The sequence below is a fragment of the Lathyrus oleraceus genome, chromosome 1, assembly GCF_024323335.1.
Source record: "Lathyrus oleraceus cultivar Zhongwan6 chromosome 1, CAAS_Psat_ZW6_1.0, whole genome shotgun sequence".
Lineage (NCBI taxonomy): Eukaryota > Viridiplantae > Streptophyta > Magnoliopsida > Fabales > Fabaceae > Lathyrus > Lathyrus oleraceus.
Window position 1 is genome coordinate 303,256,761 of NC_066579.1, and position 13,885 is coordinate 303,270,645.

A 13,885-nucleotide genomic window follows, 5' to 3' on the forward strand; every position below is an offset into this window, starting at 1 on the left:
ATTGTGTGACACTTGTCCTGTTTACTTATAAGCATTATGGCTAATAGGGACGACAAATTGAGGCAGGGTAGGATTGCACAACATGCATCTATCCGGGGGAAAAAGAGTCAGGTTTCACAGGCTCCTGTTCACTCTAGCCTGGTTGATGTTGAGGCATTTACTTCTGAGGCTCATATATCTCCACCTCATTCTTCCCGTAGGAGACGGGTGTCACCTAGTGACGCATCACTTCCTCCATCTTCCTGTAGGAGACAGGTTTTACCTACTCAGATAGTAGAGGTACCCGAGTCATCAGAGGTACCTCAGTCACTAGAGGCACCAGTGTCATCCCAGGCACCAAAGGTACCTTAGGCTAATGACGAGTGGTTTCAGGCTACTTTACAGCTATCTGGGATGAATGACTTATGCAATACCAGTTATGTTAAAGTGAATCACATGATGCTTAATGCATTTGTAGAGAGGTGGCATATGGAGACCTCATCATTTCATCTACCACTTGGTGAGATTTCTATCACACTCGATGATGTATCATGTCAATTGGATATTTCGATTAGGGGAAGCTTTTAGATCATTGGAGGATTAGAAAAGATGAGGCACTTGAGTTGATGGTAGACTATCTGGGAGTTGACCTAGACGGTGCGTTGAGGGAGTTTGAAAAAACCAGAGGGGATCATGCTTGGTTTGAATTCCTAAAAAAGGTATATACAGATGATCTAGTTAGAGCAAAGCGGGTTTCTGGTGATAAGGAGCAAGTGGGGAAGCATAGAGCATATGATATGAGAGTATACCTATTATATTTGGTTTGCACTACCATTTTTATGGACAAGAGTGTCATATATGTGGATGTCCTCTACCTATGATACTTTAAGGACTTTGAGTGGATCCATAAGTACAATTGGGGGAGCGCTTGTTTGGTCTACTTGTACTCTAAGTTATCTGAGGGTTGTAGGTGAAAGACGAAGCATATGACAGACAGTATCACACTTTTGACGGTGAAGCTAGCGGGAATATATCTGAACGTATCGCACGCTCGAACATATAACAGAGTCTCCATCGAACTTTATTTATTCCCGAAGGAAAAGGAAAACATCGATAAAACTCGAGAGGAAAGAGATATGTTGGGTAAGGAAGTAGGTTATGCAAGGGGAAGGTATTAACACCCCTTACATCCATGGTACTCCATGGAACCTTTTTTATTGTTCTTGCTCGAATGGGTGTGATATTTAAAGATTACTCGCAAAAGAATGAACGGAAAGGAAAAGAATAGATAAAGCGCTCGGTGAGGATTAGGGCCCTCATGCCTACGTATCCTCATAGTGCAATGAGGAATTCAGAGTTTCGTAGTTCAAAGAACTAGTGGTGGGAGGTTAAAAGAGGTTGTGATAACAGTGTGGTCTGAACCAAAGGATAGTGTTTTTTGAACTCCAACAAGGGGTGAAATATGAACCCAAGAGTAAAACTGGTATGAACCAACAAGTGAGGGGCCTAAGGCATGATATCACTTTATTGGAATAACTGAAAAGAAAGGAATTAAGTATTTGGTTTCACAACACAAACAGCTCTTGGTTCACAAGGAGACACAAGATGGAGCATAAAGTATGGTGTATTTGGCTTAAAGGATAGGGTATATCACATGAAGTGAATGAAGGGAGAATATGAATGAACTATGGAAATGAATGGAATGAATGACCAAAATCACAGAATTGAATATTTGGTAACAAGTGACCGAAAAGGTATAGTTTGAAACCAAAAGTAAGGGTATATATTGGAATCCATAGGAGAAATGGAATTTGTACCATAGAGGGAAACGAGCTTATCGGCCAAAAAAGAAGGAATAAAATGTATGAGTACAAGTCAAACAACTTTAGGTAAAAATGCGGATTGCCACTATATGATCCTAAAAGGGTGTATATGGAATTCCAAAGAAAACTATTATTCGGTTTCAAAGAAACAATATGTCACTAGGGTAAGCGGTTATGATTGAAGGTAGATCATGGATCGTGAAAGGTATGGATAGTACCCTAAGGCGGAAGGAATAAATAAGTATGCTCAAGGTGGATTCGAACCCTCGTGCCTACGTATTATCATCGTGCAATGAGAAAATCAGAGAAATCGTAGTTCAGCCTACTATGGCTGAAACAAAAGGAAAATAAATTGATTTTCCAAAGTACACAACCCTTCAAGGCTGAAAAAGGAGCGTCAAGGTTCACAATATTCTAGGCAAGGTATCACTACCAGAGTATAATTTTGAAGGCAAAGAACTAAACTACCAAGGTTCACCACCTCTCTAGATAAAAAGAACTGAATTGCCAAGGTTCACCACCTCTCTAGGCAAAGAGAACTGAACTGCCAAGGTTTACCACCTCTCGAGACAAGGAACATGTTCCAAGGTTTACCACCTTCTAGGTAAGGTATCACTACTGGAGTTTATAATTGCAGATGTCAAGGAACTAAGCTGCCAAGGTTTACCACCTCACAAGACAAGGAATTGGATGGCCAAGGTTTACCACCTCACAAGGTAAATAACAAGTGTCAGGGTTTACCACCTTACAAGGAAAAGAATTGAATTGTCAAGGTTTACCACCTCTCAAGGCAAAGAATTGAACTACCAAGGTTTACCACCTCACCAGGCAAGGAACTGAATTGCCAAGGTTTACCACCTCTCAAGGCATGGAACTGAATTGCCAAGGTTGACCACCTATCAAGGAAAGGAACAAGTGCCAAGGTTTACCACCTCCTAAGACAAAGAACAAGTGCCAAGGTTTACCACCTTACAAGGCAAAGAACAAGTGCCAAGGTTTACCACCTTACAAGGCAAAGAATTGCACTGCCAAGGTTTACCACCTCTCAAGGCAAGGAACTGAATTGCCAAGGTTTACCACCTCTCAAGGCAAGGAACAAGTTCCAAGGTTTACCACCTCACAAGGCAAAGAACAAGTGCTAAGGTTTACCACCTTATAAGGCAAAGAATTGAATTGCCAAGGTTTATCACCTCTCAAGGTAAAGAATTGAACTGCCAAGGCTTACCACCTCACAAGGCAAGGAACTGAATTGCCAAGGTTTACCACCTCTCAAGGCAAGGAACTTATTTTCCAAGGTTTACCACCTCTCAAGGCAAGGAACAAGTGTCAAGGTTTACCACCTCACAAGGCAAAGAACAAGTTCCAAGGTTTACCACCTTACAAGACAGAGAATTGAACTGCCAAGGTTTACCACCTCTTAAGGCAAATAATAGTGTCAAGGTTTACCACCTCTCAAGGCGAAAGATTGAATTGAAAGAGGGTGTACAACCACAAGTTTCTAATATCAAAAGTGTTCCATTATTGAAGTGTTTGAATGATTGATGTTTGCTTGAAGAAGACTTGTCAATTGTATTGTTCAAATTGCACTAAAGTCTATGAACAAAGGAAAATACCTTGGGCAATTGGGTCATGCGTCCCGTACCCAAGAATATCCTAGACAAGGATAGGAATTCTCCACTTTCATCATTCTTTGTTTCTTAAGGCTCATAGCGCGCAACTCGAATCCAAATTGATAAGTTGATGATAGGAGATCATGTGTGTTGATCTTATTTATGCAATACTACTTGCTGTAGGAGAAGACTTGATAATCATATAATTTGAATTGTGTTAAAGTCTATGAATACGATGAGCAACTAGGTCATACGTCTCGTACCCAAAGATATTCAGAATTAGTTAATGTAATTCTCCAATCCCATTCCTTCTCTATTTCTTAAGGCTCATGTCACACACTCAGAATTGTGATCGTCAAGTGTTGATACCTTTGATGTGCTTGAGAAGTAGTCCACTTTGCTAGCTATGCTTGATTGATGTTGACTTTGAAGTCTTGATCTTGCATTAGAATCTTGAGGTCTTGAGCTCCTGAGACTCATCATATCCACAATAGCTTGAGCATCATGGACCTGCCATATCAAGTGATTAAGGGTCTTTTGATCACTTGAATAGGCTTGGGATTTTGCAACACAATTACAAAGGATTTGGTTGACCAAAGCGATCTTTGGTCAACACTAATCAGTGGGATTGAAAAGAATAATTAAATCATGTACAATAGTAGCATATTGAATTAATCAGCAAAGATAAAAAATCAGACAAATCTGATTAAGGCCTTAAGTTAATGGAGCATGTGTTTAAAATCAAGATTTTAAGCCATAAGGGCAAAATAATCATTTCACATGAATATTCAATTTAAGGACAAAATTAAACCCTAATCAATATCTTAACTAAAAACTAAAAATTAATCAAGTTCTAAGAAAACTATTTTTATCAAATTAAAGAAACCTAATTATTTTTATAGAAGTTTTTCATCATTAATCCAATTAACTTCCAAGCTTCGATAATTATTCTTGATGATGAATGAATGTAGAAGATGAATCATGAATGTAAAATATTGATGAATAAGCTTGAATTGATGAATCTTGGATGATGTTTGTTGATAAATCTTGATAAACTTTTGATGGTGATTGTTGCAGAAATTGTTTATGGATAATTTTTTATGATAATGCTTGAATTGTTGATGATAATATAAAAATTGTTGATGGCTATGTTCCACCATTTTAGAACTTCAATGTGAAGTTCTAAATCGTGATGAAGATAAACTTTAGTGAAGGTGAGGGAGAATATGAATATCTAGAGAGAATAGAAGAAAAATGGTGGAAAAATAATGGTTAATTATGACTTTTCTAAGTTAGGTTAGTTAACCCCCCAAAATATGAAAAATAACATGTTTATATAGACTTGGTAGGTGAATGATCACCCTTGGATTATGATCCAAGTAATTGGTTTTATCAATGGTTAGAAATTAATTTAAGCTCAAGTTAAGGATCACAAATTTCAACCATAGAATTAATTGTTAAGAGTGGCTAGGATTGGGTGAAAAAAATAAAAGTTGAGATTTGTATTTATTTGGAAGTTTTGTGTTAGTTTAGAAGTTATGGTAGTTAAGGGTAATTAGGTAAATGGATGGCTTGTGGAGAAATAAGTAGTTAAGGATAGCTAAAGACCAATGGTGTTGGAGTTTAGCAAAAGTACCAAGTTAGGATGTAAGGCAAAGAGTCACTAGTGATTGAACTTGAATTTTCATGCATTTGCCATGATTTTTCTACCACTTTTGGCTTGAATTTTGAGTGGTTTAACCCATGATTTTTAGTACTTTTGAGAAGTGATATTTTCCACTAAATGAATGAAATTTTCCTTTTATTCCAACTTTGTCATTTCCTTTGAACCCAAGCAAACCTCTGAATTAATTGATGATCATTTCAATCTCTCCTGATAACCATGAATCTCAAATAAATAGATGATCCCTACCACAAGTAATATGGGAAATAAACCTGAATAATTACCAAATAATATCCACCTCGAAAATCCACTTAAATTGATTAAATCCATTATCATCAAACCTTTTGCCTAAATTTGCTACCATATATAAATGTCGATGAGTGCATGATAAAAATAGAAAAAGTATGCAAATGAACTAACCATAAGCCAGGCAAATTAAAAAAAGTAGGGCAAATTTTGGGGTATGACAGACTGTAATATTTATTGGTCTTTTATTATTTGTGTGTCATTTTCATTACATGTTTGCAACGCTCTTACTAATGATTTGTGTTTTCCAACACTTTTCAGGCTTGGATCCTCCAACACTTCCCGAACATCTCAGGTTGGTCGCGTGTACCGACCTATACTGAGGATATATCGTGTGCTTATGCATTTGTCCCGCTCATAAAGAACTAGGTGACAGAGTCGTTTCGAGTGTATCTCGATTGCTTGGTAGTAGAGGATATGCATTATAACACTTATGTCAATCACCGTGAGATGCGGCCATTTGACAACATAGTGTTATACTCATGATGGTTGGCTTGCGGTTCACGTCTTACATTTTCTCATATGCCTGAGCGCGTCATGCGGCAGTTCGGCTACACCTAGACTATTCCCAGACACCATGTTGTATTTGTTCCTCCCATTATGATACATAGAGATATGGATGCCATGTTTGATGATTATCTTAGGCATCTGGTGCCTGAGGAGGCACGGAGTACCATAGTTGAGAACGACTGGAGCTATGTTGACGGGTACATTAGGTGGTTCTTCAGGGTGTCACATCCATATATGGTGCATACTGCTCCAGGAGATCCATCGAAGTCAGCTCATCAGGAGATACTAGAGAAGGAGTAGGCTAAGTTAGATCATGCTCATGATGTGTTTCCTAGATGCCGTCGTATTATGGACATTGTGCACACAAGTGTTTATAAGGGTATCTTTCCTGATGGTTCTGAGGTGACGGGGGTCTTAAATGCCATTATGATAAAGGCACGAGAGACACTGATGTACTAGAGACAACATCGGATCACGAGGGACAGAGAAGGCCGATGAGCCCGAGTAGCTCAAATCTGGCATACGCAATAGTTGATAGTATTTGTAGTTTGGATTTATGTTCAGTTTTTTTTTTTTACTTATTTCGAATTTATTGTATATTTCGAATTTATTGTGTATGTCATGATGACTTATTCTAACTCCTGATTTATATATGTCACTTTTAACATTCGGTTGTATCATCACATAACAGGGGCCTTAACATTTATAAATCGTCATTTTCATCTGAGTAACCATAAAACTAACTTAACTTGCACTGTTTTGATTGGTTACGGAGATGAATTTTCGTGAACCCTAAACGAATATGCATCTCTGAATCAATTTAAATGTTTAAAATGGGCCTTTGAGAGAGGGTTGTATGGGATGCGTTTTGAAATATTTTGAAGATGCATCTCTTAATTCGTGTTTACAAAATATGTTGGTCTGCCTCAGTGGGATGCATGGGGTGGATTTTGAAATATTTCAGAGATGTATCTCCGGATAAGTTGTAACATTTTGATGGGCATATCTGAAATCTGATGGGCACTTTGGATTTTTCATAGAGTATTTTTTTACTCTGTAGGGTGGGATAAGAAATTCCATTTCTCTTTCTGTTTCTATAACTTTGAGCTTGGTAGGTAAAAAGAAGGAAGAAAAATAATTATTTTAAATTTTATGGGTATAGAAAACTTATATTCAAGTTGAAGATAGCATTCAAGTTTCAAATTTTAAAATATCATCATATAATTAAATTAAATTTATTCAATTTATGGGAGAAAAAAAATAGTCAACATAATTTTCAATTGAAGAAAGAAAAAAATATGAAAAATAAAAAATGTTGTAATAAGAATGAACGAAGAAAAATAGAAAAAAAAATAAAAAATAGTTGGTATAGTTAAAATAGTAAAGGTTGACGATGTATAGAGAAGAAAAATAAGTGGAAAATAAAATAGGGCAGTTGTCGTTGCATTGATTCGAAAGGTAATTACTTGTATGTTGTACTTTCATACGTAGTGTTGTTGTTGTGTTTCAAATGTAGTTTGAAACAATTACTCTTTTTGTAAAATGTTAACTTATTATTTTGGTCCCTTAATTTAATTTATTATTTTGCTTTAGTCCCTTAAATAAAAAACGTTACAAAATAATCCCTTAAAAATTATTATATTACCTTAAATGGTCTCTATTATTAGTTTTTCTGAAAAATCGTTAACTTTTGTCTTGCTGCACATGTAAAATCTGACTTGACTTTTTTTCTCTTTGTTTTTTAATTGTTTATCTAAATTCTGAGATAAAATAACTGAAATAACTAATTTTTTCAAATAAGTACCCAAACTAACCCACATTCTCACATATTTCCCAAACTAACCAACTTTCAAACAAAAAAAATTAAACACAAATATGGCGCCAATTCAATTGGCGACAGTGTACAAAAATTAAGAGGAGTCGTCAATCCAATTGGCGACAATATACAAATACAGAGGGAAAGTGTATTCAACACAAATATGTGGGAATGTGGGTTAGTTTGGGTTTTTATTTGAAAAAGTTGTTTATTTGGGTAAAAATTTCAAATTCTGAAATTTTAAGAGAAGAAAACAAACCTTAAGTTAGATGCTCTCTCTCTCTCATCCTTCTTCCACCACCGCAATCCTCCATCTCCTTCTTTCTTTATTCTCCTTCAATAGATATCAGATCTTCAAAGATCTGATGGAGATCGACACAAAAAATTTCATGTCTAAATGTGTGACTTATAAATCTTTTAGCAATGTAAAAATATTTAGGGCCAGTGATGGAACACACAATACCAAAGGTCCAATGACAAAGTCAAGAAAGCATATCTTATATTTTGTTGCTATCACGATGCAAAGTGGGTGTGACATATGCAAAATCATATTAGTTTCAGAAGTTAATTTATCAAATTTACCTCCCTTAGAAAGTTCTTCTTTGGCTACTACCAAGGATTAAAAAAAGCCATCTTGAATGACAAACTACTTTTTGAGAAAGATAAGGCAACAATAGTAGTTATTAATAAGAAGAACCTCAAGTTCACTAATAAAATGTTTCAAAGTTAAAATCTTGAGTTTGGTTCAGCTTATGTGCATTGAATTTACATCCATATACTTTGATTAGGAATCTTATGTAAATTCATACAGCATTTTAAGAGAACTCTTGTTTAGTTAGTTAATAATTTTCTTAAAAAATTACCAATTATTTTCATATTGTTGGTTTCTTGTTATTCCTCAGTTTTGCTATTGAGTTTTTCCGATGCTTGCACATGTCTTTGTTTTGTTTAATAAGAAATTATAGATGAATAATTCTATGGGCAATTATCTCACCAACTTCTTGTTTTTGTACATGAGGAAAACTATATGTGACTCTCCCAAAGCAAATTGTACAAGCAAACAAAGAAAGTGATAATGAAGAAGTTGAAAATTGCAGTGTTGAAAGAGCAAAAGAAAATGATAACCTCCGAAGAATTGTTATCTTTTTACACATAATTAATATTTTGCGGGGGTTTTAACCTTCGAAAATAAAACTCTTCAGAATATCGTTTTTGAATACATATGCTGACTTAACTTAATAACTAATGCCTATATGTCACGCCATGTAACTAAAGTTAATGTTTTTTTAGAACTTTTAACGACAATGACCTTTTGTGTAACAGAACAATTTTTAAGGGACTAATATATAATGTTTTTTAATTAAAGGAATAAAGCAAAACATTAAATTAAATTAAGGGACTTGTGAGACTAATTATGCCAAAAAAAAACATTATAATTTTGCCAAACTAAAAGATTTTAGTTGAAAATTCAATTAATTGAACATGAAATCTTTTGTAGGAAAAAAAACATTATAGTTGCTTTTTCCAAATTAAAAGAATTTCGTTGGAAATTTAGTTAATTGAACAAGAAATGTACCCCCGAGTTGGGGGCAAATATGTATTTTTCATAGCCATTAATTTTCGTATTAATTCTCTTATACTTAATTATTATATATTTTATAAATCAAATTAAAACTATTTATTCTAGTTTAATCATTTTATTTATTTTCTACAAATAATTTGGTTGATGAATAATTAATATAATAATATGTTACAACTAATTAATCACCCCATAAATAAAGTTTAGTACAATTTTCTACTACGTTAATCTGATTTTCTACGTGTTTATTTAAACACACATCAATTAAAATATATCATATATATCTCAACACGTGAAAATTTTATATATTTAAACACAGGCAAGTATTCAAAGCAATAAAAAAAGAAAAAAAACTCATAAAATAAGAATAACTATACATGGATTTGTATATATGGATTTGTATATCATTTCTGTATGACAACATTATTTGGTATTCAAACAATGAAATGAATTCCGAATCCTCTGTCGTCAGCTGTCAATATCGGGATTAAGACGAATACCAGAGACAACCGGACGAACTGAATATAATTTTATCATGGTTTTGTTGTTTTTTATTTTATGATGATAATAAATAAATGACAATAATAAACATGCATGAGGAGTTTATACAATGATGATGATAATGAGTGTTTGAATGTAAGTTACAATACAATAACATAAAATTAAATCACAAGGTAATAACAAGATCACAATAACAAAGGTTAACACTGAAAGTTAGTGAAGCATAGTTACTGGTTAGTTAAATGTACAAAGTAAACATTTGAGGATGATCTATTCATAGGTTAAAGGATTCAAAATATGGCGCATCAAGAGATAACTTATCACTGATGCAAAATATTAAAGATGATCTTTGATCATCTAATAATAGATTTGAAACAATGAAAGTTATACAACCCCAAGTCCATCTATCAATGATTTGACAAATGGAAGATTGTATCACCTAATTATTACAAGTTAATGGTTGATTAATGATTAAGTTAAGGATTTATTTATGTACAAGTTAAGCAATGGAAGCACAAATGTTAAAGGATTAGTAGATAATGGAAACAAAACAAGCAAAATCAAACAACAAGTTAAAACTACAAACATGACTTCATCTATGTATCAAATGAGTCAAGTATGGTTAAATAAAGGCAACATATCAATGCCTAAAAGTATCATGAATGATCCATTGATCATTCATTGATAGATTTGAAACATTGAAGGTTTTATCAACCCTAAATAACCAAGGTCATGACATAATAGATTTCATTAACCATCATTAATCAAGACATGAAAAGTCAACCAAATAAGTCCAAATAAAATAAACCAAAGATGGAATAAAATAAAAGGGGGGAAATAATGAGGGTATATGTTAAAAATATTTTAATCAGAATTAAAATGAGAGGTGAAAAAAAATCAAAATGAAAGAAAATAATTTTAAAAATAGAAAATTCAAACAAAAGAAAGAAAAGGGGGTAAAATAACAAAGTGGGGGCACTGGGGATTGAACCCCTGACCTTAGGGTCATGAATCCAACCCTCATCCATTGGGCCAAGCGCCTTGTGGTGACTACGCGCCCAACAGATGATATATTAAGTCAAACACTAAAATAGACATGTGCGTACAACATCTAATCAGACTGAGACACTGGATATTTTTAAATTTGAAAATGGCGCGTGATAACGAGCACGAAGGTCATATTCAAACTTCAACCATCAAGAATCAAACTCTAAAACTCGTGTTTTTGGAGGGAATCACTCATGGATTCAACCTCCCCATACTTTATCGTTATCATTTCCATACTCATGAGCCATTGATTGGCTCTGAGTGTGGAGAATTTCTCAAGAATACAGAAATGGAGTTTGACCTAAAAATAAAATAAAATGGTGGATAATGGATAATTAGGAGTCATACCATGGGCTTAAGCATCAGTGAGTAATTTCGAGTAAGGGGGTAACTTGTTGGAGTGAAAAAGATGAGTGGAACTATCTGGTCAGAATCAAACTTAGATGGCAACTCCGGTGACTATGGATAGCTCAGGGAAGGTGGTTTCAAGGTTTGTTAGTGTTTCAGAAAGCTTAACTGAGGTGTTGTGAAGGTTTATAGGTGGTTATTTTGGATTGAATGGACTTGAAACTTCAAAACCGAATCTCAATTTTGAGGGTGAAAACTTGGTTTCGAGGCAGAGTGTTCTTGGCTTCAAAAGTTTGGGAAATGTATGGAATACCTTCCCTTATTTATAGGAAAGGTGAGGGAAGTGTTTTGTTTCAGAATGAAGGGATTTTGCTCAGAAAGTAGGTGAGGGTCAAAGCATGCTCAAGTGTGACTTGTGGAGGAAGTGTTGTTGTGGTTCTGACTTGGTTCTTCCCTTCACTCAATTTTTTTACACCCTAGCACAACAAGTGTTGTTTGGGCTTCATGTGACCTTAGTCCCTTTCATTCTAGCTTGCAAATGTGTATTGTGATGTTTACATAAATGTTTAGCACCAAATGGAAGTGAAACAAAGTGGTTTATGGGCTTAAAATAAGTTAATGCAAAATTTGGTTAAGTGTGGTCTGGTATGTGCACCATGGCAAGTCAACAACTTTGAACTTGGGCCAAATGAAATTCGCTCGTGCGTTTTGCATGAAACTTGTGCCAAATGTTATTTTCGATGCCCTTGATCAAATTCAAAAAGAACCATGTCAAAAAGAGTTATGGTTTGGAAACGGAAATGAGGTAAAGTGGGGGTCATGAGCATGATTCTTGGTCTGGCTAGGCATCTTGACCAGGTTGGCCAATCAAAAACTTAAGGCCCTTTCTCAATGAATTAGGTCTTGGAACTTGAAACAAAGTTGAAGGAGGATTCAATTATGACATTTGGCTCAAATAAGATCTTGAAAATATTGAAAGGTGAAAATGTTATGGGGTTTGGACCAAATGGTAGGCCAAACTTGCCAAAATGTGACCAACCAACATGACCTAGAAATGTCATTTTGAGATTTCTTGATTTTTAAGGCACCGTGATGGAAGTTTGAAGCTAAAATGATAATATATTGATGAAAAATGAGGCTTGGAGCTTTTTGGGATTATTTTAGGTCAAGTCCATGGGTGAAATCAATGCATTAAAAGTGAAAAGTTCAAGATCAAACCAAAGACTTGTACCATGGATTAAATGGTCGTTTGCTTGGTAAATTATGGTTGAAAATGACTTGAATTAAAGGTGAATGAAATTTTTAATCAAGGGGTGATCAAATGAGGCAAATCCATGAGGCAAAAGGATTCACAAATTAGGGTTTCTTGGACCACAAGTTTCATCAAGAGTCATAGTCAAACAAATTAGGGTTTTGGGGTGCAAGAGTTGTATTGAGGTGACTCAAAGGGTTTTGGCATGAACACTGTTTGAATATTAGGGGTCTTTAATGGTATGGTCAAGGCACAAAGTGAATGGGAACTTGCATAAGCCACTGAGGGTCAAGAACTAGGGTTGAGGTCCTTAGATGACTAGATGAATCTTCACATCTGTTCAATGAGGGCTCACCATTCAATTAGGGTTTTAGAGGTGTGGGAGATGTCTTGGATGACCCTCCAAGATTCAAGGACGCTTGAGGATGAAGGTTAGGGTTAAGGTGGTTTGGGCACACCTCAACATGATCAGGGGACCTTGAAGCTTCATAGATGAAACTCCATGCCTTATGTTTGAGCTTGTTATGGGTGTAAATGCATATGAAATGATATAAGAGGGATGTATGCTTATGAATTAGGGTTATGAGTATTGTATGAGGGTAGGATGAATTTAAGGGTATCACAAGGATGGGATAAGAAATCCTCTTTCTTTTTCTATTTCTAAAACTTTGAGTTTGGTAGGTAAAAAGAAGGAAGAAAAAAAATTGTTTAAAATTGTATGGGTATAGAAAACTTATATTCAAGTTGAAGATAGCATTCAAGTTTCAGATTTTAAAAGATCATCATATAATTAAATTAAATTTATTCAAGTTTTGGGGAAAAAACTGTCAATATAATTTTCAATTGAAGAAAGAAAAAATATGAAAAATAAAAAATATTGTAATAAGAAATGAACGAGGAAAAATAGAAAAAAAAATATTTAAAAAAGTTGGTATAGTTAAAATAATAAAGGTTGGTGATGTACAAAATTGTGTTTCAAATGTAGTTTGAATCAATTACCTTTTTTTTTAAAATGTCTAATGCATTTTTTGGTTCCTTAATTTAATTTATTATTTCTCTTTGGCCTCTTAACTAAAAAATATTATGAAGTAATCCCTTAAAAATTATTATGTTACCTTCAATGATCTCTGTTATTAGTTTTTCTGGAGAAAAAAACGTTAACTTCTGTTTTGCTGCACATGTAAAATTTGACCTGACTTTTTTTTCTCTTTGTTTTTTAATTATCTATCTAAATTCTGAAATTTTAACAAAAAGAGAAGAAAATAAACCTTAAGTTAGTCGCCCCCTCTTTCTCTCTTCTCCCTCTCTCTCTTTCTCTTTTCTCCTTCTTCCACCACCATAATTCTCCATCTCCTTCTTTCTTTATTCTCCTTCAATAGATATCAGGTCTTCAAATATCTAATGGACATCTACACAAAAAATTCCATATCTAAATGTGTGACTTCTGAATC